General features: G+C 37.5%; 1 non-coding gene across 1 annotated transcript; it reads left to right on the top strand.

The window, feature by feature from the left end:
• The first annotated feature begins 1,955 nt into the window (after positions 1–1,955).
• TRNAQ-UUG lies at positions 1,956–2,028 on the top strand. The gene has a single exon. It is a non-coding gene; the product is annotated as a tRNA-Gln (tRNA).
• Positions 2,029–18,667: the final 16,639 nt, after the last annotated feature.

The following is an 18,667-nucleotide window of genomic DNA, read 5'->3' as shown; positions in this document are numbered from 1 at the left end:
GCCAATACACTAAAAAAGAAAGTTTCTACTGAACCACCATGTACCTGAATAAAATGTGTTGCTACTGGGTTCTCCATCCTACTCCTTATATCACCCAGATGTGGGTGCTCACAGATAAAATGGTGCATCGGACAGACAAAAAGAGCAGTCAAGAAAAGAATCATGGAACATGGACATGGAACAAGGGAGGCTGATAACAGCAAGTTATTAACATTGGAGTCAAAATGTATTATAAACATAGGGAAGGTTGAGGAGGATAGAGAGGTAATGTTGGATCTGAATTTGATGGCCAGCAGGTTTGCTGTATCTTCTGGTTCAGTATAGGTGGGTCCTTTAACAATGAACTCTGCACACAGTCATGTATTGCATTTGAGTTTGCAGACATGGCTAAAGAATGCGTTGGGGTTGTCCTTGGCCTGGGAGGACAAATTGGCTTTGGTAGACTTGATTTGTCCTCTAAGTTGTTTGTTTAGTTTGATGAGAGTGCTTTTATCCTGCTGGGTGCTGCACCTCCTACTTTTTGCCATGATTTTCTTCATTCAATTAGACAACACGTCAATGTGATTCCACCATGGTGGCTTGCGTTTTGAGTTAGTTCCATATTCTTGGTGGATACAGCTGCTTCTAAGCTGCTATTGGCATGCTTATATAGGGTTTCCATGAACAGTTCCACATAGGCAGCAGTGTTCTCAGGGTTTATGGGGGCTTTAAACTTTGCCAGGGTACCACTTATTAGTAGGAAGTTAGCCTTACAGTAGTACATGAATATTTCAGGGTTAGCTGGGCTTCCAAGTTTTATTTTTACTTCAAAGTAGACCATTTTGTGGTCTGACCATACTTGAGAAGAAATCACACTGGGGGTGTAAAGTACTCTCCCTTATTAGTGGGGATCAGATCCAGTATGGTTGTACCCCTGATTGGCCAATTAATAATCTGTCCAGGGATTTTGTGTTTACAAAATCCAGGAATCTCTGTGCTTGTCCATTTGGTGTCTTATACGACTCTCACTTAATACTGGAGTAATTGAAGTCGCCCATGTATATAGTATTAGGTTGGATGGTGAGTGTTTCCAGGAAGTTTAAATACATATTATGGGTCTCCTAGTTCATAGAGGAGGACCTATAGCTTGCAAGGAAGTGGTACTGAAATTTTCATACAGTGATTTGAACATGAAGAAGCTCAAGTGCATTGTCCTGTTTGACCAGCCTTGAGGTATATTTATTTTTGATGTAAATTGAGACATCTCCACCTTTCATCCCTGTCTGTGTAGTAGCTGGTCTAAATGTCTGGAAAGCATTAAAACTTTGCACTGTCACTGTCACTGTGCTCTCCACGGCATAAGACCTTGTCTCAGTGAACTCACAGACATTAGTATTCTCCAGAGTGAAGAGAGCTTCTAGGGAGTTGAGGTTTTTTTTTTTTGTTTAGACTTCTAACATTGACCAGTAACACCTTTAGATTTTCTTGGTTTTGATTTGTATGTCAGAAGTACTTTCAGTTTGTCATTGCCCAAAAAAGGTACTATGGGAGAGAATAACGTTTTAGCTAATATTTGAAAGCCTAGAGGGGAGAGGTGCAGGCAATCCCTGGCAAAGCAGCAAAGTCTCTTGACCATCTCCTTCCAGGCTGTCAAATATTGCACCCACTGAGAATGACACTAGAACCTAAGTCAATTATTAAAGTCAGTCATCCTTTGTTTGTATAGTAGCATCAACCCTGGAAAAGGTAAAATGCTGCCCAATGCTAAGGCTCATACCAGCCTGGGACACATATTCAAGAGATCCATGATGTCTCTTTTCATATAGTCTAGAAAGGTGTGTCTAAGGTCATTTATACCCACAATGAATATGACTTTGAAATGCTGGTCAGGTCACAATGGCCTAATGGCTAAGGTATTGGACTCCTAAGCCTGGTATTGTGATTTTGAGTCCCATATGAAGTATTGTAATCTTAAAGCCCAGATGGCTCAGTCGGTATAGTATCAGACTTTGAATCTGAGAGTCAAGGGTTCAAGTCCCTGTTTGGGCATGTGCTTCTTTAGGGATGGGAGGTTGGCATAATGATTAAGGTATTTACCTTACAGACACAAGGTGCAGGATTTGATTCTCCCATGGGGCAAATAGCTAGGCTTGATAAGGCCCAAAAGGGCAGTTAGCCTAGTACTAATCTATGAACCTATGGCACTTGTGGTCCAATGACCTGAATGTGTGGTACAATATGGCGGATCTGGCCCCTGATAAGCAACTGACTGTGACTTTCTCCTTACTCATCCTGGCGAGAGAGACATCAGTGAGTCTCCAATGAGCAGAATGTTGGATTGTGTGGTAGCTTGCCTTATGGGTTTAGAAGTAGAGGATCCATGAGATGTGGCTGTATAAGCTGATGTGAGTGTTGTTTTGAAAGAGTGCATTTGGGGCTGCTGAGAGTATTTGTTATATGTACTTCATCTAAGAGGTCTTTGAGGTTTAGGCATGTTACATTTAAGTGCCTCAGCATATATGGGTCTATGTGTCTGATTTGAATTGTGTGTGATAGGTGCAGCATGTGTGTACTACTGACAACCTTATTGACATTAGGAATGCTTTTATAAGAAAGTTTTGTCTCCACTGATTTTTTGCAAATACATCTCTGAAATACCATAATAGTTTGTTTAAAGAATTAACTGGCTGTCAGTAAACATGAGGCAATTTATACATTGCCCGAGGATGCCCATATTCACCAATCTGCTAACGGTGATAGTGGCAAAGTTCATATCCATGGCACCAATCCCTTTTTTATTGATTAGACAGTTGGAATAATGTCAAAAGTATTCTGTTTGCAGCTCTGGGGGACAGTGCTTGTCACTGTAATCTAGTTGTGCTGTGTCCAGCCAAGTATTGGTGAGATTTCAATGGTGTGTTTACAGGAAACGTGTCAACTCAGGGTATATGTATCTATACAGGGCACTGCCAAACACTCGATGGGAAACTAATAAGTAGACCCTGATGATTTGTGGATGAATTATTTAAGCAGATATTCTGGAGTTAGGTTAGACAGCAGGAAATGAAGCAGTATTTACTGAAAAGAAAGAATTAGCTTGTCAAAAATTATCAAAAGGGGGGAATCACCAGTATGGCTATTGCCTGGTACTGCTAGTGCTGGTTTCACCACAGCTTCATGTTACATACAATGTTGCTTTGTTTCTTCTCTCACCAGAAGTAAAACAGTATCACCAATCTTAAGATGAGAAGCAGGCCAGATAGTCTTTGGTGATGCACAGTCTTAACCCCGATGATGTAAGGATCTGTAGACTTGTTACCCTTTCCTAGTACATGCCTAGCAAACAGACTGATCAGGAAGGTGAAGCACTCTCATTGCACAATCAGAAACATTCAGGAATCAATGCACTCTATTCCTTGTCTCAAAAGGAGCAAAATATAAGCCTTGTGATACACCAGTAGTGGCGAAGAGGTATGGAGAGAAGGTGGAGTGCCATTTTACTGACTGATACCTATTGGATAGGTAGCTTTTGAACCATAGAAGTGTGCACTGAGAGAGACCTAATGAGGACATTCAAAGTAGAAGTTTTTTACAAACTTTGTTGAAGGCTTTAGACAAGTCTCCAAATAAGGAAACTAATTTGCTGTTGTCTCTAGCTTTATTGACTGTGTCTATGTAGGTTAAAGTGCAGTATTAGTACTACAGGAAGGATGGAAACCATGTTGCTTAGGGGATAGAAGTGCTTCTTGCAGGAGATAGTTTAGCAATTGTTTTTAAATACATTTTTCAAGATTTGGGAGAGGGAGATAAGACTGCTATAAGTGTAAAGTTAGTACTGTCTGTTGAATTTCTTCCTTTATGCTGAGGGATAGTGTGTGACTTTTTCCAGAGAAAGAGAGAGCTACAGAGAAAGCAGATTTCTGGATTGGTCTATTTATAAGGATTGAGATAGGATAAGCATTGCTATTGGCTTCTATTTTAAGGTATTCACTTGAAAGGTCATCAGTTGTAGGGCATGGTTTAAATATAAGAGTAGTTTTATATAGGCTGTGGGCATAAGTCTGAAGGTAAAAATGGATGTGGTGATATGTGGCTGCTGGGCAGGGTAAAGATTAGCTACAGAGGAATCATTGGTTAAACATGTTATACTGTCAAAGAAATGAGTTGAATTGTATTGCACTTTTGAGTGGTGAGTTATTGCGAGAGGGGTTACGATTCAATTAACGTCTGGGATGCAATATTTCTTTCCTGTCTGTGCAGAATTTGTTAGGGTTGTGTTTACTATTATTCTGAAAGTTATTATATTATATTTTTGTCTTCACTAATTTGCTTTTTAGTATGATTGCAAAGCATTCTGAAGTTTTCAAGACATTGTGGTATTTTATATTTTTGCCGTTCTTTTTATGGCTATGCTGCATCAGCATTCTACTCTGTTTGGATAGTCACATTGCGTTATTTGTTTTTAGTCTCTTCTTCCTAGGAGGTGCAAAGTTATTCAGGATATTCAGGAAAGATGTATTGAATTAATTTACAACCTCATCTAAGTGGGGGGGGGGTGGATTTTTAGAAAGTTCCAGTTAATAGAGGATAGGTCAGTAATGAATATTTCTGGGTTAAGCTTGGAAAGGAGTTTTTTTTTTTTAAACATGCTTTTTAAATGGATGCATGAGATGTCTGGTTGTACTGACTGAGAGATGATCACGGAGACAGTCAGACATTGTAACAGAGGTGGTGTATTTGCTATGGTCTGATACTAGCATCCAGTCTAATAGTGAATTTGAAGTCTTGCTACAATGTGTGCAGGCTATTAATTAGCTGTGTGAATGTGTAAACCTGAAAGAGTTCAAACTAGATGTAGGAGAGTCAGAGTTTATGTCCAACCAACTGACATTCACATCACCTAGTAGTATTGTTTCTTGTGGAATTATTATGGATATCCAATGTAGGATACATTCCAGTATAGCTGCATTGTTGCCAGGAGGGACGCAATGAAGATAGTATATATTTGCTTATAATTGTTTAATTTTAGGCAACTAACAATAAGCTCTGCTGAACTGAATTTTGGTTTTGGTTTTGTCGTACAGAGAAATGTGGTAGTTGTTGGGAAATATTAAAGCCATACCACCACTTTTCCTATTTATGTGGTCATTAAGGATGATATTACAGCTGGGAGGTACAATTTCAGAGTTGTTTATGCTGGATTTAAGCCAAGTTTCAGTTACAGCAAGAATATTAACTTAATGCTTGGTAATCCAGGCATGTGGTACAGTTATTTTATTTGTTATGGTTCTAACATTTATGGCAGCAAAAGTTAGATTACTGGGATTGGGGGGTTGACCATTGTAGAATTAGAGTAGTTTAGAAGATAATTGTGTTGGTGTTCACTGTGATAGGTGGGGGTCTCCTAGATGGATTTAATATATTGTGGAATTACTGCTACTTGTTTTTTGGAGAGTATTTTACCACTTAATTTTGTTTGGGTTTGAGTTGAAATGGGGTAAAGATGAGGGCCATCACTAAGTAGGTTTGGTGCAATGTGTGGAGCAAGTAAGGAGGAAATATGACTATTTGGTTGGGACACTGCTGGATATATGTTGAAGGCTATTATAAAGTTATGGTAGGGTGAAAGATGGTCCAGTAGCAGAAGAAGACTAGAGGATAAGCTGAGGAGCAGCCTGGTTAAGTAAATGGATCTGTATGTTATAACTGGCAGGTAGCGAGCAAGTAGGGATCAAAAAGGAAAAAGGAATTGCAGGGTAGAAGGATATTTTGGTGGTCGTGTCTGAAAGCTTATATATGGTAGGTAGGCAGGATGTATTTTCTACAAATGAAGAAAGGTAGGTTGTCTTAGTATCTTCTCTGTAATGTAAGGATTAGAGGGGTTTGAAAGACTAGATTATGAAGATGTACTTGAAATAGTCAGAAGTGAGGGTTTGTTTGGGAAAAGTAGAAGATACAATGTAGAATAGAAAGACACTGTTTGAGATGGGTGTGACTATGAATGGGCATAGTGTAAAGCAATATGGGAGGGAGAAATGTAGTTGGGAGTGTTGCTAAAGGATTAAATTGAGGCTGGGAATTAGGTGAAAGAGAAAGCGGATTGATTGTATGATAGTAGTTAGGTTGTTTCGGAAGGATAGGGTATAGGATTCAAAAGTGAAATGTGCATTTAGAAAGTGAAATGTTTATCTAGAAAGTATAGTAGCCTAGTAAGAAAAGCGAGTGTTAAGATTTGACAGGTGGTGGAGTGAAGTGAAACTGAGAGCAGTGAATCTGTGCATAGTGTATTCCCACCCTCAGCTCAAACTATAATAGGGAGTATCCAGTGTAGAGCCAATATAAAACAATTAGCAGGGAGGTACAAAATAGAACAGGTTTTCTTTCATTTCTTAAATGCAGAAATCTGTCAGCCAAGACTATGTAACTGGCATTTACAGTGTAAACTTTTGGTCAAGAGAAAGGAAAGTGGACAAATTTGCATGCGTTCCTTACGGTGGACTGATAAGTATTTGAATAGTTGAAGTTAATACATTGCAAGGTACTTCAAGTTGAGTTTGCTTACATTTTACAAAGAGAAAATTCTCAGTGAAAACATTTTGGAGTTGGCCCTTATGGCAAAGCTTCTGCATTACTGAGGTCAGATGTGGTGACAACAAGTTCTTAAAAGAAAGAAAAGAGAAAAATAAAAACTGTATTAAAATGTCATATTATATTTAGTGTTAGTGTTGAGTAGAATACAGAAATATTATCCAATATACTTTGGAAGTAGATGCAGCTGTTCTGGTAGTATTTATGAATTTAAAGGAACTAGCACATTCATTTAATTTCTTGCTCACTTTTGACAAGAAATGTCACAATAGTCAAAGCCCATTTCAAGTGGATACCCAAAAGGAGAAACTTTTTCCAATTCAGTCTTAAGAGGATAGCAGGAAATTAAGGTACAACTGTGAGGGGAATATGTTGCTGCATTACAGATCTCCAAAATTCTAGAAAGAAAGCAGTTGCCAGGATATAAGATTCCCTATTCAATTAAAAAAAAATAGGTGCCGCATCGTACAGCAGTGTTAAAAGTGACATAGAAAAGAGCCTGCACATACAGTATGCATTACATTACAGACCATATTATACTTAGGTGCATAAACATAACTATTAACAGGATAATTGACATCAGTCATTTCACATATGCCCTAATGCTGAGTATTGTGAGATAGTAACAGTTACTAGCCTGAGCTGCAGTAGAAATTGTAGCAGAGATGGTGGTCGTAACAGAATTAGAGGTTTGACCAACGAATAGCAAAAAAGACACAACAGACATTGTGAATGTTTTCAAAAATGGTTTTACAATAAATAGGCATGAAATATGGTACAATTAATTGGACCAGTGCCTTTTATTGCACCAGAAGATGTTCACTTTCTGATACATTTGGAGAATAGGCACTTTTGTGATCTAACATTTGATTTTTTATATATTATAAAAAGTTATGACTGACATTGGAAATTGAAGGAATTTGTTTTTGTGAAAGAATATATATTAGCAGGAGGTAGTAATGAAATTAAAAATGACTGGTTTACAATTCCAAATTGAGACAATTTTAATGAAGAACACTAAGGACCAGTTTGCAGGCATTTGTAACACTATTCGTTATGTTTTAAAAATGCACCATGACAGAATATTAGAGACTTGGGTATGGTAAATGTAGGTAACCCAAATTCCAAGCTCACTTAGTGTGCGGGCCTTTAAAAATACCCTCTCAATCTGGTCAAACAAATAAAACACTTTATAAAAAATAATTTAATACATGGTTAATCTCTTTTATCTAAACATACTTTGGACTTCATCAGAATGATCAGTTATATTAAATCATCAGTAAAATAAAAAACCCTCCCTCAAGACCATTGGCCTCATCAATAATAAGTCAGTCTCCCATTCCAGCATTGCATCATCCTTGTATCATTCAACTAGCCTAGATTATTTCAAAAATAAGTATGCAACCCTCAGTCTTGTTAACCATAAATTCAAATTCAAGCTGAGCAATAAATATAACTGACTATATACCTATCACCATGCTACTGTAACATTAAAACTAAGTGCAGATATTCATGCAAACCAAGGATCAACCCATTCTACAATGTTTTCTCCCTTACCTCCAGTAACAAAACAGGAAAAGCCATTAATGACATAAAAGTATGATGTCCAAAACATAGCATATTAAAAAAAAAATACTGTAGTAGATTCTAAGTAAATGACAAACGATCAGTCATTAAAAGGTTTCCTTGAGCCACATTTATTAGGATGAGTACTTTTATTAATTAACAGACTATCAGATTATCAGATCAATAATTAGAACATATTAACAAAAAGTCTTATTTAGGTAGTTCAACAATGGGGTGTCAACATACTAGTTGGATTCATTGTATGAGATTTTAAGGAGGTCAATTAGCTTGTTTCCTGTAGTTAGCTCAGGGACTGGATGGAATAAACATCTGTTTTGAATATCAGACCCTCTTGGCCATAGTCCTTTGTAAGATGATTTCTTCTCCAGTGTTTAATCTTTACCCCTATGTTTTACAAAAGTAATTAATTTTCCTCGGTTTTAGAGTCCTGAACATTTGAAATGAAGTTGAAAGAAATGTAGTAATACAGAAGTTGTTATATATAGTAGCTTTTAGGAAGTGTAACATAGCAAAAATATAAAAATGTGCTGAATAAAACAGGTCCAGGTTCTTCTTAATTCCTGGGGTTGAATTTATGTGAGAAGATTCCAGATCTTTTTTGTGTAGAGACCTCCTTTGCTGGGACCATTTCCCTTAACTCATCTTCAGGATATTAGTTTCCAAAAACAGGAACCTTTTTTGCTCTAATGGCCCACATGAATGGGGTGTAATGGTCAAACGTGGCCAGCTTTTACAGAACATATTAATAATTCTCAAAAATTTAGACAATAATTGACAGTAGTAATGGAGAGACATCCTTTATTGTCCACCTGTACAGGGCTTGTGACTGAGAACTTCTAGCCATGGAGTTATAATTTGGGGATATTAATCAAAAAATCCTGAGTGATCTTAAATCATCCACATTTATGGGGCACATAGCTCAGTTGTTTTGAGTGGAAGCCACCATGTTTGAAACCCTGTGACTCTGGATATCTAATCCACTTGGGACTGACAGAGATGAACCATAAATCTTTTCAAACCACTAGAATAAATTAATCAGTTTTGGGGTGGATTTTTGAAGGAACACTTTCACTCACTGTGTGAGCTTCATCAGACCTTCAGGTTTTAAATACTGCCAAGGAAATATATATTCAGATTCAGAACAGACAGTAGCCATAAAAACAAGCAATAGCAAGAATTTTAATGTAAAAGCTCAGAAGTGAGAAACTAATGTGAAGATCATAACTATAGCACAACTGGAAAAATCTGCATTGCTTTTGCTCACTGTATGTGACCTGAACCAGAATATCATGTCATAAAAGTAATCAAGAAGAGAATTCCTACAAAAAGCAACTAATTCCATTTCATACCTTATCAGCATACTTCTTAATAGGTCCATCCAAGAGTCCTATATTCCTTCCATTTGGTAAAAAGCATTTATCGTCCCACCCCACAATGAAGGACATAATATAGACATCTCCAACTTTCAACCCATTGCCATTCTTCTTCTATCTCAAAAATCTTTGAAAAATGTGTCCACAGCCAATACTTAACTACCTAATTGACAATAACATATGATCACCTACCCAGCCAGCATGGTTTTAGACCAGGGCATAGCACCACTACAGCTCTAATTTCCTTCTGTGACTCTATCAACTGGGCCCCTTGATGCCGGAAAACTTGCCTCCTCCCTATTTCTCGATCTGTCCAAAGCCTTTGATACTATCTCCCACCCCCTTCTTCTTAGAAATCTATGCAGCATAGGTGTCTCTTCCTCTACCCTGCACTGGTTTTCCAAATACCTCTTAGACAGGCAACAAGCCACAAAGTGGCAAAACTCCTTCTCTCCTTTCCTTACACCACAACAGGTGTGCCCCAAGGATCTATCTTAGGTCCAATACTTTTCAACATTTTCATCAATGACTTCCACTCTAGTCTCACTCAAGGAACAGTCATCCAATACACGGATGACTCAACTATCACCTGTACTGCTAACTCCCAATATGAACTTCAGCAATGTACCCAAGCAGCGCTCAGCTCCACTGAAATTTGGATGGCTAACAACCATCTAGCATTAAATCCTAAAAAAAAAAAAAAAAAACAGTGTTATTCACCCCCAAGAAGTCCAGCACCATAAACAAAGACACTTTCTCTATTCTCTCTCATGACAACACTCCTATTGAGATTGTCACTCATACTAAACTACTAGGAGTCACCATAGATGAGCACCTAACTTTTGACATGCATATTCACAACCGTATCAAAAAAGCTCACCAGAAATTAGGCATGCTTTATCGTCACAAAACATTCCTCAATCACTCCGCCAAACTATCCCTAGCCTCCTCCTTCCTACTTCCCTCTCTACTTTATGGTGCTCCTCTCTTCACCAGTATAGAAGTCAGTCTTAAATCCAAACTGCACTCATGCTATAAGAAAAATTGCAAAGTTTATCACCAATGGATGACACCTTATCCAACACTGCACCTTTCTTGTGATCACTGAGCTGGCTAGAACTACCTCATCACCTTTCATATATTCAGCTAACTACTGCCCATAAACTAATACATGATCCATCCAGCTGCCCTGCCCTTTCCAAACTATTTACTCCATACCACCCAAAGGGACTCCTCTACTCTGAAAATCAAATGCTCCTACAAGTAGAGAAACCCAACCTCTCTGCTGGACAATGACTCCACTTCTTTTCCACTGCTCAACTATGGAACTCTCTCCCACCCTTACTTAGATCCACTAGCAATACAGCCAGCTTTAAACATTTTTGAAACATCACCTCTCCTCTCACTGGTAATGCCCATGTGCTATCTCCTCAAAACCCATAACCTGACTTTGTCTCTTCCCTTCTTCTACTTCCACCTTTTCTTCCTTCTTCCATTATTACCTCCTATACCTTCACCTTTACTCCTGACAGATAAACCTCTTCTGCACCCTTGTACAAATGTACTGACAATTGCTATTTTTTAACACAACTGCAGTGTCAATTACGTTGTTCTGTCAGTAGTCAGATTTACTCACAGGTGCACTGCCTTCCTTTCTTTCTTTGTCACAAATTCTTGCACAGATTAATCTGTTATATTTGCTATCATTATGAAATTGGATGTATTGTATAGTTTATCTGAGCTTTAATCTAATTGTTATGTACTGTAGATGTCACTGTGGAGCTTTTCTCCCCTGGCCTCCACTGAAAATGGGCAATGTTTGGCCCAGTAGACCTTCCCAGTAAACAAATAAATAAATAAAAAAATAAAATCATCATCATCTACCCCCATTTTCATATTTTTACATGGGATGTGGGTGCTTTATCACCAGTTATCTCATATTTTTATTCAGAGTGACCCTTTTACGTTTTTTAACAGTCATTCACAAGTGTCACAGGTCTTCTCTTCTACAATCCATCAATCTCCCAGTTGAACATCCTCAACTCCTTTTGTCTCCTTTTTGTTTATCCCAAATCTACATTAAAATATATATTTTTTAATTTCTTTGGTTTCTGCTCTGATGTCATCATTTCCTCATCTGCTACAAAATGCTCATCCTACCACCCATCTCATGCAAGTAACTTCTATCACTTCAAACTTCTGAGCAACTATGACTTCATTGCCTAGGGTTCTGTGTCATATAGAAGCATTGGCAACACTGTGGTTTTGAATACCTTAGTCTTTACTTTCTTTGGCCTTCTTTCTGTCATTCACTACCCTGACACTTTGTGTCAGTTGGCAGCAGCCTCCTTGATTCTAGTTTTGACCTCCTCATTCAGACTTCTTTTTTCTTGATCCACACGTCCCAAATAGTTGAAGCTTATATCCTGCTGCACTCTATTTCTTCCCTATCTCAATTTTCAGCATCTTCTGACCTTTTGTGTGCTCATTTTCATCCCACACACCTTTACATTTGCATTCTAATTATGTATCATCTTAGAAAAGAGTGCAACTGGGCATTGCTAGACATGCAGAAAGCATATGACAAAGTACAACAAAAGCTGAAACATGGGTAAAATTATATACATATATATATTATATACATGTAGTGCTATATCATTTGTATATAGCATCAGTTTTGATTTCTGACCTCCTTGCTAATGTAGGTCATCCCCAATATGAGTGAACTCACAGATGAGCCTTGATCCACACCCACGCCTATTGGGAATCCTTCTGTGAAGCAAAACTTTGTACATTTGTCATTGGGTCCTTGAAAATAGGCTGCATTCATTTCACTCATATTTCTGGTTTTGTTGTACCTTGCCATATGCTTTTTGCATGTCGATGAATGAACAGCTGGAATCTTTCTTCATTGCCAACGTCTTCTGCACTATCTGTCTTGTTGCAAACATCAAGTCAATTGTAACACATGCTGATCTGAATCTGAATTTCTCATCTGGAGTCTTACTATCCACTGCTCTATATATTAATTTATCAATCACCCTCTCAAACATTTTCATGCAGTGTGACAGTCAGTTGGGATATGCCTTTCTCTCTATACTGCAATGAGCACTCGCGGGGGGCATTTCTCCCCCAGTGCACCCAACATCTTGTTTATATCTGCCATGACTTGATCTGAGCATGCAGTTTCCTGGCTACATTTTTCTTAGTGATGTAAGTACTACTTCAAGGGCGGGTTCTTCTTCCTCTTCATTGTAGGCAATGCAATGGGTAGTTCAGCTTATTTGGAGGTTGGTTCATTCCCTTCATTCATAAGCTTTTGAACTACTCCTTTGAAAACCTTTACACTGATGAGCATATTGTTGCTGGCATTGCTTATGAACAGTGTTTGTTGACTTACTTTATTTATTTTCTGTCTTTTCTGTACAACTTGATATATTGCAGTTGTGCCATGTTTTGAGTCATTTCATGAAGCTGGTACAGATTGTTTGAGACCTTGAACTTTGCTATTGCTACTGCTCTGTTAGCCTCTTTGATCCATCTTCTCTATCTCTCTCTCTCTTCATCCTGCACTCCTTCATTATTTCTATAACTTTCTGAATTTCTGCATTCCACCACCAGCTTTCCTTATGTACCTTATTTCAATACCTGCCTCAGATACATATCTGTTCTTTCATCTTCAGACTGGTGATGGACTACATTAGCAAACAGGTCAGAGGGGACATATCAAAAAAGGTGCTTTATGCAAATGATGTGGCATTACAGGCATACTCTAAGCAAGAACTTCAGGAAAGGATAGGGGAATGGAATGCAAAATGGAAGGCACATGGGATGAAACTGAGTATAGATGAGACCGTTGTAATGGCAGCAAATGGGAAAAAAAGAAGAAGATGAGAACTGAGGTAGAATAAACACTAGTGGAACAGGTTAACAACTTCAAATGTCTGGGAGAAGTGGTTCATGAGAAGGGAAGTCTAAATGAGGAGGTCAAAACTAGTACCAGAGGAGCTACAGCCAACAGGCATGAAGTGTCAGGGTTGTGTATGACAGAAAAATGTCAAAGAAACTGAAAAGAAAGGAGTGCAAAATAATGCAACCAGTACTAATATATGGTACATAAATCTGGGCAGTAAAGTCAGAGCATTTGAGGAAACAGGAGTTGATGCAGATGAAGTGCCTGAGATGGGATGAAAGATGTTCACTGTGAGACAGACGAAGAAATGAGAACATCAGAACAAAACCCAAAGTAATTCCAATTGCAGAAAAGGTAAAAGGGATCAGATTATGGTAGTTTAGACACATGTTCAGAAAAGTAGAAGACAATCTGATGAAGAACATTTAGGACAGAGAGGAAGAGGACAAAAGGAAAAGAGGCCATTCTGTAAAGAGGTGGATGGATTGTGTGGGAAAAGACCTGAGAAAGTCAGGGCTGAGTGTCAACAAAGGTACGAGAGAGGCATTTAATACAGAGAAAGAGAGATGGAGAGAGTTGACATGACATCCTGACCCCATGTAAAAAAATGAGAAAAAAATGGGGTTGATGATGATGACCTTTGCACATGCTGTTTGATATGCTGGAATTCTTCTTTGGCTCCACTTCATTTGCCTTTTTCATGAGGTGCTAGGAACCTGAATACTCCCGTGAAATGCTGTGGTTTCTCTCCAGTCATTTTCGAGGTCTTCATTCTACTCTCTGTTGACCATAGGGCCTTCTCTGACCACTATTTGTAGCTAATTGTTAACACCAGTGGTTTATGCTGGGGGTCGGCAGTTTCACTGGTACTTTCCAATCTCGGATTTTACTCCAGTGTTCTTTCCTTACTAGGTGCCAGTCTACCTCAGGTGCATGCTGACCATTCTTTTATGTGATCTTTTGACTACCTCACTTGGTGAACCATATGCTCTCCATCATTGAGCTATCTGTCAGGCAGAAGTCTACAATGGCCTGTCCTTCATTATTCTGGTTGTGGTACCCATATGGATCCGAACAGTCCCCATATCTTGCTTTGTCCAGTTTGATATGAGCATTCAGGTCTCCTGTTAGGAAAACAAACTCATTTTGTTCTACATTATTTAAGAGTTCCATTATCTGCTGCCTGAATTACCTATTTTCTTTGCCATCATAGCCTTGTATAGGCTGGGTTATGAAAACTATGTTATTTTTACACTCGAGTCTGATAACCGTGACTTTATCTTCCATTTTTAGGATGTCTTCAAAAGATTCTCTCTCTCTCTCTCTCTCTCTCATCACAATTCACACACTTTCAGAATTTCCCCCTATGCAGTACACTGTATATAATAAGTCATGTAACTTTCCCCTTCCACTTTGTCTCCTGGATGTATAGAATATTTCATCTAATCTTTACTATTAAGTCAACCGCTTCCAGACTTCATCCAGTCAATGAAAGTATATTTAGTGTTGCAATCCTTAGTTCATAAAATACTGCCTTATTTAGTGATCAAACAAAATGGAGCAGCACAATTCTATAAAATTTCAAGATGATGAGTCTTATCTCTTATACAAAATTTTGAAATGTCCATTGTTGACGGATACCTTAGACAGGAAATGTAATCACATAATGGATGCAACAGGATGGCACAATGGTACACTCTATAGCATTGTACACAGTAGAACCATAGCTCAGGGTTTATTTGCATCAGCTAGTTCCTGATATTGCCAAACTGGTACGTTCATTATCCAACTTTTCTCTGAGGATTCCATTTGTGTCACCTCCTAAAAACATAGCAGACTACCCATGTATTTTGCACCTACTCCTGATCTTGTAATCTGTTTTAAGATTGAAAAGGGTCCACAACCATCTGGTCATTTATGTGGTTAACAACGGATTAAGACAGAAATAAATTGACAATCTGTCACTGTTCAGTTTTTTTTTTTTTTGCTCTCAAATAAGCCATTCTACATGAAGAGGCCTTCATCTGACTTAGAAATGAAGTAACCCAAATGAAAACCCAGGACATGTATACCAGCAAAAAAAATAAATAAATTACAAAAACAATAAAATAAAAAAATGCAAGTCAAGCAATAAAATGACTGCTTCCTTAAAACTGCATTTCATTTTTTTCACAGTACAATTTAAACCATTCACTACTCAAAAAATACATTATTTTTGCTGCCTAAAGCACCAGAATGTAGCTATGCCTTTAAGGAAAAGTTTATTGATGCACTCCATGAAACAACAGAAAAATGCATTTTGTATTCTTCAGAAGTCTGTGGTCAATAAGTACTAAGTTTTGATCAATTGATATAGTGTCATATTTGACTAAAGAGGCTGGAAAGTTGCTATTGTTGCTATGTGCTGGATACAAGAAGAGAACAATATTGATTTTGTATGTTGGATGGGCTGTCAGCGTACAGTCCATTGTTGATTTTGACTTTTATAGCCAACGTGTTTCCTTTAATTGGATCATTTGTAAAAAAGAGGAGGGTACCTGTATTTCTCTGGCGTTGACTGATTACAGTCATTTTATATTTGTCAATACCTGGTAAACTCATGTGTGCTCAACTACACTACAATGTGTCATGTTTGGGAATACAAATGCTGTTTTTCTTTAATAAGCTCATGCTACCAACACATTCAGAATACCTCCTAACTTGCCTAATAGTCCTTACTAAATAATTCAAGGTAGTCTAGACTACTTAACTCCATTAGCAGGACACAAGTTAGGCAGAGTGGTACTTTATTGTGCAGTATTAATCAGCTTGCCACTTATGGTGTTACATGCAGCTGCTGCTTAGATTGATCAAGTTGTTGATTTACTTTTTAGTTTTATTCTCTGAGGCAGTTCACTTATGATGCAGAATCTTATAATTAGTACAACGTTGAGTATGTGTATAAGCACAGTGCACTGAGAGTAATAAAGTTGGTGGAATATGCTCAAGCCAGTAAAATAAATCCGTAATTCAGCAGGATTTAAACTGGATCGTTTATATGTTTAACTAGTGAAGACTCTAACCCACATCTATCAGATATATACTTCATAATAAGCTGACATGCTGCTATGTGAGAATGATAGAAGGCCATCAGTTTCTACCAACAAACTGAAAAAGACACACAAACCCTGCTGACTGATTTATAAACTAGAGCTTTGTTATCCCAGATTGCAGTTGTTAAATTGTGTTTGCACATCTTTATCATATTCAGTGTGAAATAATATTTTTTATAATATGAATGTGTGACATAATGAAATTTAGAAAAATTGTGAACAAGAATAATCTCTTAAAAATGTATTGATATATAAATGTTCAAGTCAGGATATCATTCTACTAAATATTAATCAGTAGGATGTTTTCTGATTATTTCAATATTGATCTGATTGCCCTAATAACTGAAATCATGAATCAGTCATGAATCTAGGTTATTTATCTGAATGGAGTCTGTTCATAAATAAAAAAGCACAGAAAAATCATGCACACTCAATGAACTGTCTTAGTCTAGAACACAATACAATTGAATAGTAGAATATATTAATGCTAAAATAATTATATAATTAACTCATGTAGGCATTGTGTGCTAAATCTATTAAAAAGAAGTAAATAGTGCAGACTTGACTCCCTATAGAAATTGTGAGGAGTGTAACTTCAACTGCCATAATTACAACAGTTGACATTTTAAACATTTGTCTTAAAGGGGGGGGGGGGGCTGTGCACAGCTATAACTACCCTACATGGACTTTACCTCTACACTTGCTACTTCTGTATAAACTACCTCCAAAATTAATATAGATTGAGGAAGAAGCAAAAACAGTGGCTTAAAATTGCCATTGTATGATTTTTGAGCATTCACAAGCACTTGCAGTTTCAAAAGATTCTGGGTGGACTCCCAATTGAAATTTTGAGGAGTATAGTTATGAATGCCTCATAATAATGACATGTTGTATTTTACTTAGTTTTATTTTTTTCAAGGGAATTATACATCCTTGCAATGATTCTGTATGCTCATGATTTTACTGCCCACATCATGTAAGCTAACTCTGTGGCTGCTTTATCTCACAGAAGGGGTAATGAAAGTTGTTTAAAAATGCTCACTTTCATGAATGTGGGTGTTAATGTCTTTGTGATTTTAATTTTTTCTGTGTGTATGTTTGTGTGCGTGTGTGTGTGTGTGTGTGTGTGTGTGTGTGTGTGCGTGCCTGTGTCACCCAATTTAAACATGGCTTTAGCTGAATTTACCTATAGTATCTTCTTATATTATGTTATCTATCTGCAAAAGAGACACTGGTTATTGCTAAACAGTGCTTCTGTATGCCCAAGCATGGGTGACATAGTTGTGTCCAACCTTTTCTTATGTATCTTCACATAATTATTAGTAAACCCTCATAAAGGTAGAGCACTTGACAAGGTATTCTGTCAGATAATGGATCAGAGTTTAATAAACATAATAACTCTTAATTATTCCTGTTGAAAAACTACTTTTTGTGTGTGTGTGTTTTCCCTTCTTCCTGAATGTATATCTTTAGCAATAAAGTGACCCAGGAAAGCAGGAAATAATTTTCCCAAATTAAGGGAACATATTGAAATGCATAGAAAACTCCACAAGCAAATAGTTTCATATATGAAGAGGAGGTAGATCAAGGGTTGTAAACATATGCCTTGCTGGCTGTATCCGTCTAACAAATGCTAAAATGTAAATAATAAACATATTTGTGTAATTATGCTTCTTTGACACTGCAGAAGACTGTGAGATATGCTTGCTTACCATTGTATACGAAAACACGCATTTCTTTTTAAAGTTCTTTTGATAACTGCCAAAACAAAGTGGTTTGACAGCTAGCAGAAAGACTGACAAATCTCATGATATGACAAATTTCTTTGATAGCTGTCAAAAGAACAGTCAAACCATGGCAAAGTAAACATAATGGGCAAATAAAAATATTTTTTCTATTTTGTACCTCACTTCTGAATAATAATATGAAATGTAACAGTTCCACTAGCTCCTTCCAATGTCACAACTCCTGTCAACGAAGTACAGGTATTTATTGAATAAAACAGCAATATATATGTGTGTGTGTGTGTGTGTGTGTGTGTGTGTGTGTGTGTGTGTGTGTGTGTGTGTGTGTGTGTGTGTGTGTGTATGTGTGTGTATCTATATATATATATATGTGTGTGTGTGTGTGTGTGT

This window comes from Protopterus annectens, chromosome 1.part1 (assembly GCF_019279795.1).
Source record: "Protopterus annectens isolate FY-2018-M chromosome 1.part1, PAN1.0, whole genome shotgun sequence".
In the NCBI taxonomy this organism is placed as follows: Eukaryota; Metazoa; Chordata; order Ceratodontiformes; family Protopteridae; genus Protopterus; species Protopterus annectens.
This window is presented reverse-complemented; position numbering and strand designations above follow the sequence as displayed.